Here is a 15971-nt window from a genome sequence, read left to right as displayed (position 1 = left end):
TGGGACTCTACTCATTGGAGTTCAGAAGAATGAGAGGCGATCTTATTGAAACATATAAGATTGTGAAGGGGCTTGATCGGGTGGATGCGGTAAGGATGTTCCCAAGGATGGGTGAAACTAGAACTAGGGGGCATAATCTTAGAATAACGGGCTGTTCTTTCAAAACTGAGATGAGGAGAAACTTCTTCATTCAGAGGGTAGTAGGTCTGTGGAATTTGCTGCCCCAGGAAGCTGTGGAAGCCACATCATTAAATAAATTTAAAACAGAAATAGACAGTTTCCTAGAAGTAAAGGGAATTAAGGGTTACGGGGAGCGGGCAGGAAATTGGACATGAATTTAGATTTGAGGTTAGGATCAGATCAGCCATGATCTTATTGAATGGCGGAGCAGGCTCGAGGGGCTGATTGGCCTACTCCTGCTCCTATTTCTTATGTTCTTATGTTCTTATATCTTTCATTAAAGCTAATTTTCATCGTGGAGCCTCAAAATTAATTATTTATGGTTCTGCAAGTAATTCTAACAAACAACTTAGCTGTTAGTGAAAAGATTCAATCTATAAAGTGTGCATCCAGCAGACAGTGCTGTCAGTTAATTTGCTCCTGGTGAGAAATATTTGAGACACTATTGCATTAATTATGGCTGTTCTGCAGTAGAGCCAAATAGGACGCATGGTCGTGTTGAATCTATGAGGGATTGTGCCATTCATGTCATTAATCATTCTTGTCCATATGTATTTCTGGAGTTTGAAGAAATAAAAAAGCCTTGGGCAGCAGCTGGTGCAGCAGGTTTGCAAACTATCTTTTCACTCTATCCGATACCCTCATAGAAGTGCCAATGATTGGCCAGCCAGCTTGGTTCCTTGCTAGGACCTGGAGGTTAGAAGCATTTCTGAGACTTAGATTCTTCTCACTCGACTCCAGATATCCTTCCAATCCAATACCCTACAGGTCGGCTATTCCTAACTGGTCAATTAGCAGCAAGCTTACCAAGATGGATGGGTTTAATTGGTGAAATTCAAGCATTACATGACTGTGCCCTTAGGGATCCCTAAGCCTTGACTCTTGCCAACCTGTTTGTAAGCTCTCAGACTCAGAAGTGGAGTGTATTCTGACAGGGAGAGAGTGTACATCCCACTCTGGACAAAAAGAAACTCTTACCTGCATAGATTTCTCTGTAGTTTGGTTTGGAGACTCTTAAAGTGATGGGTGTTTGCACATCAGACACTCAACTGCCCACCTCTTGAGCAAACTGGCCAAATCCAGGCTATGGGACTTTCAATCCTAAGCCAGCTGCATACCTAAAATGTTGTCTTGTATTAAGAACATGGTGAGAAGTGGTAAGCTCAGTCATCATGGGCCACAGTGGATGGCCTGTCCCTGCTTTAACCTACTTTGCTCTCCTATTGAAGCAGCTGTTCAGTCAGTGATTTATTTTTCAGTTCGTGATTAGACTGTATCTCCCGGTAAGTACAGGCAGAAGTGAGCTGGCAGTGGGCAGCCATTGATCGGTGCTGTTGAATTTTGTTTTGTATGTCCACATGGACCTCAGCCTTTCCCAACATCACAATGATTCAAGCAAGCAGTTAAAACCTGGCTTCCACTTGTAAGTAGAACGGGCACTGCCCTATATTTTAAGGCAGTCCTATTACTGGTGCTATAGGCATTGCAACAGCATTGCCTCATTAGCATTCTCTTCCTTTTACTAGTTCTGCTGTGAACGGAACAAACAGAAGATGATCCAGATCCTGGGATGTGCGGTTGGAGATTGTGTCTCATGCTGGATGAGGTAGTGTTGGTGAATCTGCGCTGCCCTCTGGATTCAAATCTCATCTACTCAGATTGGGTGGACCCTACCTTTCTGCTAGCTGTAAGGGTCCTTTTATTAAACAAATTTGGGTAGTCTCAATCCAGTTCCAAATAGGAAGCAGTGAGAAGGGGCTCTATTTTAGCACCCGCTATCGGGTGCATTCCTGGCGGGGGGGGCTCCGAAAATCGGGGAATCCCGGAGCGGGTCGGGAGCCCGGCTCCAACCCGCCCACTTCCGGGTTCCCCACAGACGCGCCGACGTGCGCACGCAGCCCCCGCATGTGGGACTCCCGCAGGCAATTAAAGCTGGTGGGGTGCCACTTGACAATATTTACTTAGGTATTTCAGGTCATTAACAGACCTGATTAAAGGAATATGTCAGGAGGGGTGGGATTTTAGAAACAACTGAGACTGTTTCCCATACTGGGGGAAACACTCCCAGTTGAAATGGACGTGTTGCTGCTATCAGCCTGTGGCAGCTGCAAAGGTCCATTTGACAGGTGGTGGGGGAGACCCTCACTCATTGCAGGAGGCCACTCTGTCACTTGGGACAAAGTTTGGCCTTCACCACCCTCCTCCTGACAAGAAAATTCACCAACTTGCACACTTATCCCGGGGTCCAGAGACATATACCTACCTTGCGGACCCCCTCAGATGTACATCTTCCGGATGGGGGCCGCCGTAGCTGCAGTCATGACCTCCTTAGAGGGCGAACAGCATCACCCGCCTCACCGGCCAAGCCGTCCACCTCTGGCACGTGGAGCTCCACAACACAGTGCTGTGACACATCCACCTGCACAGCAGGAGGGAGGGCAACCACAGAGAGAGATGCGTCACAGGGGGCACTACCCTCGCCACAGGGTCCACAGACCGAGGCTCAGCTTCCTGGACCTCTCTGAGCAGCAGTGCACACGGAGGCTCAGAGTCACTCGACATGTAGTCGTGGACATCTGCAGCCTCCTTCATGCCGAGCTGCTCCCGGCTGGCCTGAGCACCATCTTCTTACCTGTCGCTGTCAATGTCACCACTGCCCTCAACAACTTCTCCTCCGCATCCTTCCAGGGTGCCACCGGGGACATCGCCGACGTGTCTCAGTCGTCTGCACAAAAGAGCCCTGCAAATACACCTACACCCACTCTGCAGTGACACAATGGGTGGCATCAGGTGTGGGTCTTCATTGTGATCCTCAGGAAAGGGCATTATTGCACAAACCAGACAAGATTCGCAAAGACGTGGCAGTAGTGGTGCCAATATAATATGTGATGTGAGTTGGTCAGAAATGAAATATAAGTAAAAACCATGACAAACCCTCAAACACCCTTGTGCATCCCCTTCATGCTCACGACACGTTTGCCTTACGCTGCCTACTACACATATGTGATGCATGCCCTGTGGCTGCAGCACAGGTAGTGGCAGGTTGAGTGAGGCTGACCGTGAAAGAGATGCATCAGAGGGTGAGTATGAGATAGAGCCATGAGATTGTATGAGGATTGGGTTGAGTGGTAGTGGCGGGATGAGTACTGGCGAGGTGAGTAAGTGCAGGTAAGATGAGGATGAGGTTTGACTGGGTGTGAGGAGTGATGTGACAGAGTAGTGTTGGCAGTGCAGAAGGAGATGTGGGGTGGGGATGGTGATGTGGCAGATGGAGTGTAGGGGAATGAGTAAGTGTACTCACTTTGGCTGACCTACTTAGGTCATTGAAGCGCCTCCTGCACTGTATGCAGGTGGGCGATATGTTGGTGGCGCAGGTGACCTCCTCTGCCACCTCGAGCCAGGCCTTCCTGGTGGCAGAGGCAGGCCGCTTCCTCCCGCTCGCCGGGGGGATGATCTCTGTCCTCCCCCTCCTCCTCACCCCATCCAATAAGAGCTGGAGTGAGGCATCATTAAACCTGGGAGCAGCCTTCCCCCTGGGCTGCTCCATGCTGTAATTTTTCCTATTTGTTGCAGCATCAGTCAGTGGAGGACTGCCCCTTTAAATTGAGCTCCTCCAGCTGACAGACCTTACTGTGCATGCGCAGTCCGCCCAACACGCAGCTCAGCAGTGGGGAACCCGGAAGACCAGGTAAGTGGATCCAATTAGGCTGCGATCGCGCGCGGGGCAGACTGATTTCGCTGGGCGCGTTACCCACGTGCCCAATAGCCCCCCGCCACGAACCCGCAGCCCTGGCAATATCGAGCCCAATATGAGGGAGGTAGATTTTGACTTTGTCCGATAGTGGAAAACGGGTGATAACGAATCAGCCGTTTTAGGTAAAGTTAATCGAAATAAAAACCATAAGAGATGTAAAACGGGCCTCTGATTCGATATCGCTCAATTTACATTGTTGCACAAAGTCAAAATTACCTTCAAGCAGTGAAAAGTGACCTTACTGCAGACACCACAGAACCAGCACCAGGCCTCCTGCACAGCCTGCAAGTAAATTCGTTAGTCAAACATATCAGCACTTTAGTTTTAGTAACAGTGTTTGTCCTCTGTAAAGTTGTTAAACCGCCATGTAGGTAATTGTCCGTTCATTTTCTATCCTATAGAATAATGAATATCTTTGGACAGTAAGGAGCCGTTGATCAGTGAGTAAACTAGGAGTGAAATCAATCTTGTGAGGTAGTGCAAAACGAGTGATAGTGAATTGGCCACCTGTTTCACCGTCTGCCCGATTTCCTTTTCCATACGAGATTTAATCCTGTTTTTCTGTTGCTCTTTGTTCTCAAGTTTCAGTCATATTTTAGATGTAATCTTGAAAAATGTAATGTTTTCTTTCCATATTTTACTTTGAGCCTTTTTGCAGGAAATGAAATGTACATTTTGACAAAAGCCAGCATTGTATGTATGAAGGAGCCTTTTTCTGATGATAGGCTCCTGTTTGCTTTGATGGATAGTTGCCTAATTCTAGTTTCCATTACTGTAAAGCTTGGCATAGATTTTTGCTGTTTGCTATTTATCGTAAAATATTAAATTTGGCGGCTGTACCTTCAGCTACCTCGGCCCTAAACTCTGGAATTCCCTCTCTAATCCTCTCCGCTTCTCTCTCCTCCTTAAAGTCGCTCCTTAAAACTTTCTTCATTGACCAAGCTTTTGGTGAACCTGTCCTAATAGCTCCTTATGTGGTGCGGTGTCAAATTTTGTTTGAATACACTCCTGTGAAGTGCCTTGGTGCATTTTACTATATTAAAGATGCTAAATAAATGCAAATTGTTGTTGTTGTTTTGTACAAACAAATTACCCTCCACTGTAACGACAGTGGAGTTTGAAGTTCTTAGGGGCGGGTGATAGTAAATCTGGAAGAGGGATGAAGGGCAAATACGACCTGGTAAAGATGATAATAACAAGTGCCTTTAACGTAAATAAATGTCCCAAGGCGCTTCACAGAGTCATCATTAGAAAATGGGCGGAGAGCCAAAGAAGGAGATATTAGGAGGGGTGACCAAAAGCTTGGTCAAAGAGGTGGGTTTTAAGCAAGGTTTTGGTTAGGGCCATTACACTGCTATAGGAGGGGATAAAAACCTGATCAGAGAGCTACAAATGGATTGTAGGAAAGATGGGCATGGATTTTGGAGACAACGTGTTCAAGGACTTTGGAAAAGAAAGTGAAATTGGAGATGGGGCAGCAGTTTGCAAGGACCGGGGGGGGTCATCGGTGGGTTTTTTAATGGAGGAGGAGGGTATAAAAGGATGGGGGCAATGCCTGAGGAGAGGGAACGATGTACAAGGTCAGCTATTACTGGGGCAGGGAAGGGATGGTTGGGTCATACCAGAGGGAACAACAGGGATGGTAAACCATGAAGATTTTGCTGGAGAGTGGTTGAGGGAATCAGCAGCTGCAGTGGTATCGTGATGAATGGAGGGCCAAAGGCTCAGCAGTTGGGAGCTTAAGAGTGCGGGTGTAAGTGACTAGGAGAGAGTCTTTCCAGGGGTTGATGCCAAAGGAAGTGTAGTTAAAGGAGGGCGGGGAGATGTGGGTTGTGATGAATGTGAGAAAGTGGTTGGAGATGGCCCTTTGGTGACCGAAACACAGTATACAATCCTATTCTATAGGCTTCAAGTTAACATTGAGCAATATAAGCATGTTCGAAAGACTCTACAGCTGAATTAACAGAAGCATTACCCTCTTGCCTCTGAATCAGATAGTTTCAGGTTCAAGTCCCACTCCGGAGACTTGAGCACAAAATCCAGGCTGACACTCCAGGGCAGTACTGTGAGGGAGTGCTGCAATGTCGGAGGTGTCAGCTTTCAGATGAGAGGTTAAACCGAACGTCCATCTGCTCTCTCAAATGGACATAAAAGATCCCATGAAACTATTTCAAAGAAAAGCAGGGGAGTTATCATAGAATCATAGAAAGTTACGGCACAGAAAGAGGCCATTCAGCCCATCGTATCCGTGCCAACCGAAAAAGAGCTATCCAGCCCAATCCCACTTTCCAGCATTTGGTCCGTAGTCCATTTTTAAAATTCGTTCATGGGATGTGGGCGTCGCTGGCGAGGCCAGCATTTATTGCCCATCCCTAATTGCCCTTGAGAAGGTGGTGGTGAGCCGCCTTCTTGAACCGCTGCAGTCCGTGTGGTGAAAGTTCTCCCACAGTGCTGTTAGGAAGGGAGTTCCAGGATTTTGACCCAGTGACGATAAAGGAACGACGATATATTTCCAAGTCGGGATGGTGTGTGACTTGGAGGGGAACGTGCAGGTGGTGTTGTTCCCATGTACCTGCTGCTCTTGTCCTTCTAGGTGGTAGAGGTTGCAGGTTTGGGAGGTGCTGTTGAAGAAGCCTTGGCGAGTTGCTGCAGTGCATCCTGTGGATGGTACACACTGCAGCCACTGTGCGCCGGTGGTGAAGGGAGTGAATATTTAGGGTGGTGGATGGGGTGCCAATCAAGTGGGCTGCTTTGTCCTGGATGGTGTCGAGCTTCTTGAATGTTGTTGGAGCTGCACTCATCCAGGTAAGTGGAGAGTATTCCATCACACTCCTGACTTGTGCCTTGTCGATGGTGGAAAGGCTTTGGGGAGTTAGGAGGTGAGTCACTCGCCGCAGAATACCCAGCCTCTGACCTGTTCTCGTAGCCACAGTATTTATGTGGCTGGTCCAGTTAAGTTTCTGGTCAATGGTGACCCCCCAAGATGTTGATTGTGGGGGATTCGGCAATGGTGATCCATTGAAAGTCAAGAGAAGGTGGTTAAAATCTCTCTTGTTGGAGATGGTTATTGCCTGGCACTTGTCTGGCGCGAATGTTACTCGCCACTTATAAGCCCAAGCCTGGATGTTGTCCAGGTCTTGCTGCATGCGGGCTCGGACTGCTTCATTTTTTGAGGGGTTGCGAATGGAACTGAACACTGTGCAGTCATCAGCGAACATCCCCACTTCTGACCTTATGCTGGAGGGAAGGTCATTGATGAAGCAGCTGAAGATGGTTGGGCCTAGGACACTGCCCTGAGGAACTCCTGCAGCAATGCCCTGGGTTGAGATGATTGGCCTCCAACAACCACTACCATCTTCCTTTGTGCTAGATATGACTCCAGCCACTGAAGAGTTTTCCCCCTGATTCCCATTGACTTCAATTTTACTAGGGCTCCTTGGTGCCGCACTCGGTCAAATGCTGCCTTGATGTCAAGGACAGTCACTCTCAAATCACCTCTGGAATCAAGCTCTTTTGTCCCTGTTTGGACCAAGGCTGTAATGAGGTCTGGAGCCGAGTGGTCCTGGCGGAACCCTAACTGAGCAGGTTATTGGTGAGTAAGTGCCGATTGATAGCACTGTCGACGACACCTTCCTTCACTTTGCTGATGATTGAGAGTAGACTGATAGGGCGGTAATTGGCCGGATTGGATTTGTCCTGCTTTTTGTGGACAGGACATACCTGGTCAATTTTCCACATTGTCGGGTAGATGCCAGTGTTGTAGCTGTACTGGAACAGCTTGGCTGGAGGTGCAGCTAGTTCTGGAGCACAAGTCTTCAGCACGACAGCCGGGATGTTGTTGAGGCCCATAGCCTTTGCTGTATCCAGTGCACTCAGCCGTTTCTAGATATCATGTGGAGTGAATCGAATTGGCTGAAGACTGGCTTCTCTGGTGGTGGGGATCGTGGGAGGAGGCCGAGATGGATCATCCACTCGGCACTTCTGGCTGAAGATGGTTGCAAACGTTTCAGCCTTGTCTTCTGCACTCACGTGCTGGATTCCGCCATCATTGAGGATGGGAATGTTTGCAGAGCCTCCTCCTCCCGTTAGTTGTTTAATTGTCCACCACCATTCACGACTGGATGTGGCAGGACTGCAGAGCTTTGATCTGATCCGTTGGTTGTGGAATCGCTTAGCTCTGTCTATAGCATGTTTAGCATGCATGTAGTCCTCAAGGTTACGACACTTCAGGTGCACATCCAAGTACTTTTTAAATGAGTTGAGGGTTTCTGCCTCTACCACCCTTACATGCAGTGAGTTCCAGACCCCCACCACCCTCTGGGTGAAAAAAATTCTCCTCAGCTCCCCTCTAATCCTTCTACGAATTACTTTAAATCTATGCCCCCTGGTCACTGACCCCTCTGCTAAGGGAAATAGGTCCTCCCTATCCACTCTATCTAGTCCCGTCATAATTTTATACACCTCAATTAAATCTCCCCTCAGCCTCCTTTGTTCCAAAGAAAACAACCCCAGCCGATCCAATCTTTCATCATAGCTACAATTCTTCAGTCCTGGCAACATTCTCGTAAATCTCCTCTGTATCCTCTCTAGTGCAATCACATCTTTCCTGTAATGTGGTGACCAGAACTGTACGCAGTACTCAAGCTGTGGCCTAACCAATGTTTTATACAGCTCTAGCATAACCTCCCTGCTCTTATATTCTATGCCTCAGCTAATAAAGGAAAGTATCCCTTATGCCTTTTTAAACATCTTATCTCCCTGTCCTGCTACCTTCAGGGATCTGTGGACATGCATTCCAAGGTCCCTCACTTCCTCTACATCTCTCAGTATCCTCCCATTTATTGTGTACTCCCTTGCCTTGTTTGCCCTCCCCAAATACATTACCTCACAATTCTCCAGATTGAATTCCACTTGCCATTTTCCTGCCCACCTGACCAGTCGATTGATATCTTCCTGCAGTCCACAGCTTTCCTCCATTACTATGAACCTCACGGCCAATTTTTGTATCATTTGCAAACTTCTTGATCAAGCTCCCCACATTCAAGTCCAAATCATTAATAGATATCACAAAAATCAAGGGTCCCAGTACTGAGCCATGCAGAACCCCACTGGAAACAGCCTTCCAGTTGCAAAAACACCTATCAACCATTACCCTTTGCTTCCTGCCACTGAGACAATTTTGGATCCAACTTGCCACTTTCCCTTAGATCCAATGGGCTTTTACTTTTTTGACCAGTCTGCTATGTGAGACCTTGTCAAAAGCCTTGTTAAAATCCATGTACACTACATCAAATGTGTTACCCTCATCGGCCCTCCTTGTTACCTCCTCAAAAAATTCAATCAAGTTATTCAGACACGACCTTCCCTTCGCAAATCCATGCTGACTGTCCTTGATTAGCCCATGCCTTTCTAAATGACGATTAACACTGTCCTTCAGAATTGTTTCCAATAATTTTCCCACCACCGAGGTTAGACTGACTGGCCTGTAATTACTCGGTCTATCCCTTTCACCCTTTTTAAACAATGAGACAACGTTAGCAATCCTCCAGTCCTCTGGCACCATCCCTGTAGCCAAACAGGATTGGAAAATGAAGGTTGGAACCTCCGCTATTTCCTCCTTTGCTTCTCTAAAAGCATGGGATACATTTCACCCCTGATGATTTATGTGCTTTCAAAGATGCTAAACCCCTTAATATTTCCTCACTCACTAAGTTTATCCCATCCAATATTTCACACTCCTCTTCCTTAACTACAATGTCTGCATTGTCCCCCTCTTTTGTGAAGACAGAAGTAAAGTATTCATTAAGAACCATACCAACATCTTCCTCCTCCACACACCGGTTACCTTTTTGGTTTCTAATGGGCCCTACTCTTTCTTTAGTTATCCTCTTCCTCTTTATGTATTTATAAAACATCTTTGGGTTTTCCTTGATTTTACTTGCCATTTTTTCATGCCCTCTCTTTACTTTCCTAATTTCCTTTTTAATTTCACCCCTGCACTTTCTATATTCCCCTAGGCTTTCTGCAGTATTGAGTTATCGAAATCTGATATAACCTTTCCTTTTTTGGCTTATTCTACCCTGAATGCTCCTTGACATCCAGGGGACTCTAGATTTGGGAGTCCCACCCTTTTTCTTTATGGGAACATATTTGCTCTGAACCCTATCTCCTGCTTGAATGCCTCTCACTACTTTGACATTGATTTACCTTCAAGTAGCTGTTTCCAGTCCACTTTTGCTAAATCACATCTCAGCTTAGTAAAATTGGCCTTTCCCCATTTTAGAACTTTTACATCTGTTCTATCTTTGTCCCTTTCCATAACTAGACTAAATCTAACTGAATTATGATCATTACCACCAAAATGCTCTCCCACCTATACCCCTTCTACCTGCGCAGTTTCATTCCCTGAAACTAAGTCCATAACTGCCCTCTCTCTTGTTCAGCTTGCGACATACTAGCTAAAAAAGTTGTCCTGAATGCATTTTAAGAATTTTGCGCCCTCTATACCTTTTACACTGATTCTATCCCTGTTAATATTAGCCATGATGTGGAGATGCCGGTGATGGAATGGGGTTGACAAATGTAAAGAATCTTACAACACCAGGTTATAGTCCAACAATTTTATTTGGGTAGTTGAAATCCTCTACTATTACTGCTCTATTGTTTTTGCACTTCTGAGAAATTTGCCTACATATTTGCTCTTCTATGTCCCTCTAATTGTTTGGGGGTTTATAGTGCACTCCCAGTGATATGATTGCCCTCATTTTTTTTCAGTCCTACCCAAATGGCCTCATTTGATGATCTTTCTAACATATCATCCTTCCTCACAACTGTAATTGTTTCTTTAACCAATATTGCCACACCTCCTCCTTTTCTATCCACTTCTCTATCTCGTCTGAAAACCCTGTAACCAGGAATGTTGAGCTGCCATTCCTGCCCTTCTTTATGCCATGTTTCAGTAATAGCTATGATATCATACTTCTACGTGTCTATCTGTGCCTTCAGCTCATCTGCCTTAATCACTATACTCCTTGCATTGAAGTATATACCATTAAGCACTGCCAAACTCCTTTGCTGTATATTTTCTAGCCTTTGTTTCCTCTGCCTTCTAAACTCGCCTACTAATTTTCTGCCTTCCATTTCCAGCTCTGCTTCTCTCTCTTCAGAATCGACGCTCAGGTTCCCACCCCCCTGGATTAATGGACTGAGACTGTACACACATCAGCCCTTGTGAGTGCTCATTCCCACTGTTGATTCATTCTTATTAACCGACTTATCGATGTGAATTTTCACAGTATGGGCTGCATGTTGACAAGCTTGTGATTGCCGTTTCCTGTCACTTACCCTGAGCCTGATTTGAAGAAGTTAATTGAAATAGTCAAGTGCTTCCTTCAGTTGATGAAGCAGTAAATTTACACTTACCATAGGGAGGCTTAATCTTCTGAAGGTGAGGAATTAACTTGCAAATGTTTAATACTTTATTATCACTCAAAGGGCCTTAAAATGTATTCAAGGGAAAATAGGCCTGAAGTCTTCAATTGTAATGTGGTGTTTAAAGTCACAAGGCAGCAATGTGGATTTCAACATAATATTTGTAACCTAAAGTGGCAGGGGGTTGGGAACCTGAGCAGGGAGAGAGAGGAAAGCATAACAGGAAGGGACAGAAGGTATGGAGTAATAGGTAAAGTGTTAAAAAAGGAAAAAGCAGGAACTAAGCGTCACAAAACAGATTTGAAAGTTCTTTATCTGAATGCACGTAGCATTCGTAATAAAATGGACGAGTTAACGGCACAAATAACTACGTATGGGTATGATCTTGTGGCCATTACAGAAACATGGCTGCAGGGTGACAACGACTGGGAATTAAATATGCCAGGGTATTTAACAATCAGGAAGGACAGGCAGGAAGGAAGGGGAGGTGGGGTGGCTATGTTAATAAAGGAAGGAATCACTGTAATACAGAGAAATGATATTGGGACAAAGCATCAAGATAATGAAACAGTTTGGGTGGAGATAAGGAATAATAAGGGAAAAAAAACATTAGTGGGCGTAGTATATAGGCCTCCTAATAGTTGCAACTCTGCTGGAAGAAGTATTAATCAGGAGATAGTCGGGGCATGTAATAAGGGAACAGCCATAATTATGGGGGATTTTAATTATCATATTAACTGGACAAATCAAATTGGGCAGAGCAGCCTTGAGGACGAGTTCATTGAGTGCATCAGGGATGGATTTCTTGAGCAGTATGTAACTGATCCTACAAGGGGGCAGGCAACCTTGGACCTGGTCCTGTGTAATGAGTCAGGATTAATTAATAATGTCCTAGTTAAGGATCCCCTTGGAACGAGCGACCACAACATGGTTGAATTCCATATCCAATTAGAGGGTGAGAAGGTTGATTCTCAAACAAGCGTACTGAGCTTGAATAAAGGAGACTATGATGGTATGAGAGCGGAATTGATTAAAGTGGACTGGGAAAATAGATTAAAGGGTAAGACGGTACATGAGCAGTGGTGTTCATTTAGGGAGTTATTTTACAACTTTCAAAATAAATATATTCCACTGAGGAAAAAAGGGTGTAAAAGAAATGACAGCCATCCGTGGCTAAGTAAAGAAATCAAGGATAGTATCCGACTAAAAACAAGGACATATAAGGTAGCCAAAGTTAGTGGGAGGATAGAAGATTGGGAATTCTTCAAAAGACAGCAAAAAGTAACGAAAGGATTGATTAAGAAAGGGAAGTTAGATTATGAAAAGAAATTAGCAAAAAATATAAAAACAGATAGCAAGAGTTTCTATAGTTATATAAAAAGAAAAAGGGTGGCTAAGGCAAACATAGGTCCCTTAGAGGATGAGACCGGGAAATTAATGGTGGGAAACATGGAGATGGCAAAAATGCTGAACAAATATTTTGTTTCAGTCTTTACAGTAGAGGAATATCCCAACACTGGACAAACAGGGGACTCTCGGGGGGGAGGAGCTAAATACGATTAAAATCACTCAGGAGATGGTACTCAGTAAAATAATGGGACTCAAGGCGGATAAATCCCCTGGACCTGATGGCTTCCATCCTAGGGTCTTGAGGGAAGTGGCAGTAGGGATTGTGGATGCTTTGGTGATAGTTTTCCAAAATTCCCTGGACTCAGGAGAGGTCCCGGCAGATTGGAAAACTGCTAATGTAACACCGTTATTTAAAAAGGGTAGTAGGCAGAAGGCTGGAAATTATAGGCCAGTTAGCTTAACATCTGTGGTGGGTAAAATTTTGGAGTCTATTAGTAAGGAGACAGTAACGGAACATTTAGATAAGCATAATTTAATAGGACAAAGTCAGCATGGCTTTATGAAGGGGAAGTCATGTCTGACAAATTTGCTTGAGTTCTTCGAGGATATAACGTATAGGGTGGATAAAGGGGAACCAGTGGACATAGTGTATTTAGACTTCCAGAAGGCATTCGACAAGGTGCCACATAAAAGATTATTACTTAAGATAAAAAATCACGGGATTGGGGGTAATATTCTGGCATGGGTGGAGGATTGGTTATCGAACAGGAAGCAGAGAGTTGGGATAAATGGTTCATTTTCGGACTGGCAACCAGTAACCAGTGGTGTTCCACAGGGGTCGGTGCTGGGTCCCCAACTCTTTACAATCTATATTAACGATTTGGAGGAGGGGACCGAGTGCAACATATCAAAATTTGCAGATGATACAAAGATGGGAGGGAAAGTAGAGAGTGAGGAGGACATAAAAAACCTGCAAGGGGATATAGACAGGCTGGGTGAGTGGGCGGAGATTTGGCAGATGCAATATAATATTGGAAAATGTGAGGTTATGCACTTTGGCAGGAAAAATCAGAGAGCAAGTTATTTTCTTAATGGCGAGAGACTGGAAAGTACTGCAGTACAAAGGGATCTGGGGGTCCTAGTGCAAGAAAATCAAAAAGTTGGTATGCAGGTGCAGCAGGTGATCAAGAAAGCCAACGGAATGTTGGCTTTTATTGCTAGGGGGATAGAATATAAAAACAAGGAGGTATTGCTGCAGTTATATAAGGTATTGGTGAGACCGCACCTGGAATACTGCATACAGTTTTGGTCTCCATACTTAAGAAAAGACATACTTGCTCTCGAGGCAGTACAAAGAAGGTTCACTCGGTTAATCCCGGGGATGAGGGGGCGGACATATGAGGAGAGGTTGAGTAGATTGGGACTCTACTCATTGGAGTTCAGAAGAATGAGAGGCGATCTTATTGAAACATATAAGATTGTGAAGGGTCTTGATCGGGTGGATGCAGTAAGGATGCTCCCAAAGATGGGTGAAACTAGAACTAGGGGGCATAATCTTAGAATAAGGGGCTGCTCTTTCAAAACTGAGATGAGGAGAAACTTCTTCACTCAGAGGGTGGTCGGTCTGTGGAATTTGCTGCCCCAGGAAGCTGTGGAAGCTACATCATTAGATAAATTTAAAACAGAAATAGACAGTTTCCTAGAAGTAAAGGGAATTAGGGGTTATGGGGAGCGGGCAGGAAATTGGACATGAAGCTGAGTTCGGATCGGTCAATGCCCTGTGGGTGGCGGAGAGGGCCCAGGGGCTATGTGGCCGGGTCCTGCTCCGACTTCTTGTGTTCTTTAGATTTGTGGTTGGGATCAGATCAGCCATGATCTTATTGAATGGCGGAGCAGGCTCGAGGGGCCGATTGGCCTACTCCTGCTCCAATTTCTTATGTTCTTATGTTCTTATGTTCTTTCTGTTACTATGGCTTACATCTCTCTTAAAGCTTGGGAATGCAAAGAAGATGTTTGAAGATACTTGGTGTAACCTTATTTTTATTACATTAATGGCGCTGTATAAATGCAAGTTGTTGTTGTTGCATTCCAGAGCCATATCTTTCATTAAAGCTAATTTTCGTCGTGGAGCCTCAAAATTAATTATTTATGTTTCTGCAAGTAATTCTAACAAACAATTTAGCTGTTAGTGAAAAGACTCAATCTATAAAGTGTGCATCCAGCAGACAGTGCTGTCAGTTAATTTGCTCCTGGTGAGAAATATTTGCGACACTATTGCATTAATTATGGCTGTTCTGCAGTAGAGCCAAATAGGACACATGGTCGTGTTGAAACTATGAGGGATTGTGCCATTCATGTCATTAATCATTCTTGTCCATATGTATTTCTGGAGTTTGAAGAAATAAAAAAGCCTTGGGCAGCAGCTGGTGCAGCAGGTTTGCAAACTATCTTTTCACTCTATCCGATACCCTCATAGAAGTGCCAATGATTGGCCAGCCAGCTTGGTTCCTTGCTAGGACCTGGAGGTTAGAAGGATTTCTGAGACTTAGATTCTTCTCACTCGACTCCAGATATTCTTCCAATCCAATACCCTACAGGTCGGCTATTCCTAACTGGTCAATTAGCAGCAAGCTTACCAAGATGGATGGGTTTAATTGGTGAAACTCAAGCATTACATGACTGTACCCTTAGGGATCCCTAAGCCTTGACTCTTGCCAACCTGTTTGTAAGCTCTCAGACTCAGAAGTGGAGTGTATTCTGACAGGGAGAGAGTGTACATCCCACTCTGGACAAAAAGAAACACTTACCTGCATAGATTTCTCTGTAGTTTGGTTTGGAGACTTTTAAAGTGATGGGTGTTTGCACATCAGACACCCAACTGCCCACCTCTTGAGCAAACCGTCCAAATCCAGGCTATGGGACTTTCAATCCTAAGCCAGCTGCATACCTAAAATGTTGTCTTGTATCAAGAACATGGTGAGAAGTGGTAAGCTCAGTCATCATGGGCCACAGTGGATGGCCTGTCCCTGCTTTAACCTACTTTGCTCTCCTATTGAAGCAGCTGTTCAGTCAGTGATTTATTTTTCAGTTAGTGATTAGACTGTATCTCCCGGTAAGTACAGGCAGAAGTGAGCTGGCAGTGGGCAGCCATTGATCGGTGCTGTTGAATTTTGTTTTGTATGTCCACATGGACCTCAGCCTTTCCCAACATCACAATGATTCAAGCAAGCAGTTAAAACCTGGCTTCCACTTGTAA

This window comes from Heptranchias perlo, chromosome 8 (genome assembly GCF_035084215.1).
Source record: "Heptranchias perlo isolate sHepPer1 chromosome 8, sHepPer1.hap1, whole genome shotgun sequence".
NCBI lineage: Eukaryota > Metazoa > Chordata > Chondrichthyes > Hexanchiformes > Hexanchidae > Heptranchias > Heptranchias perlo.
Note: the sequence above shows the minus strand (reverse complement) of the source record.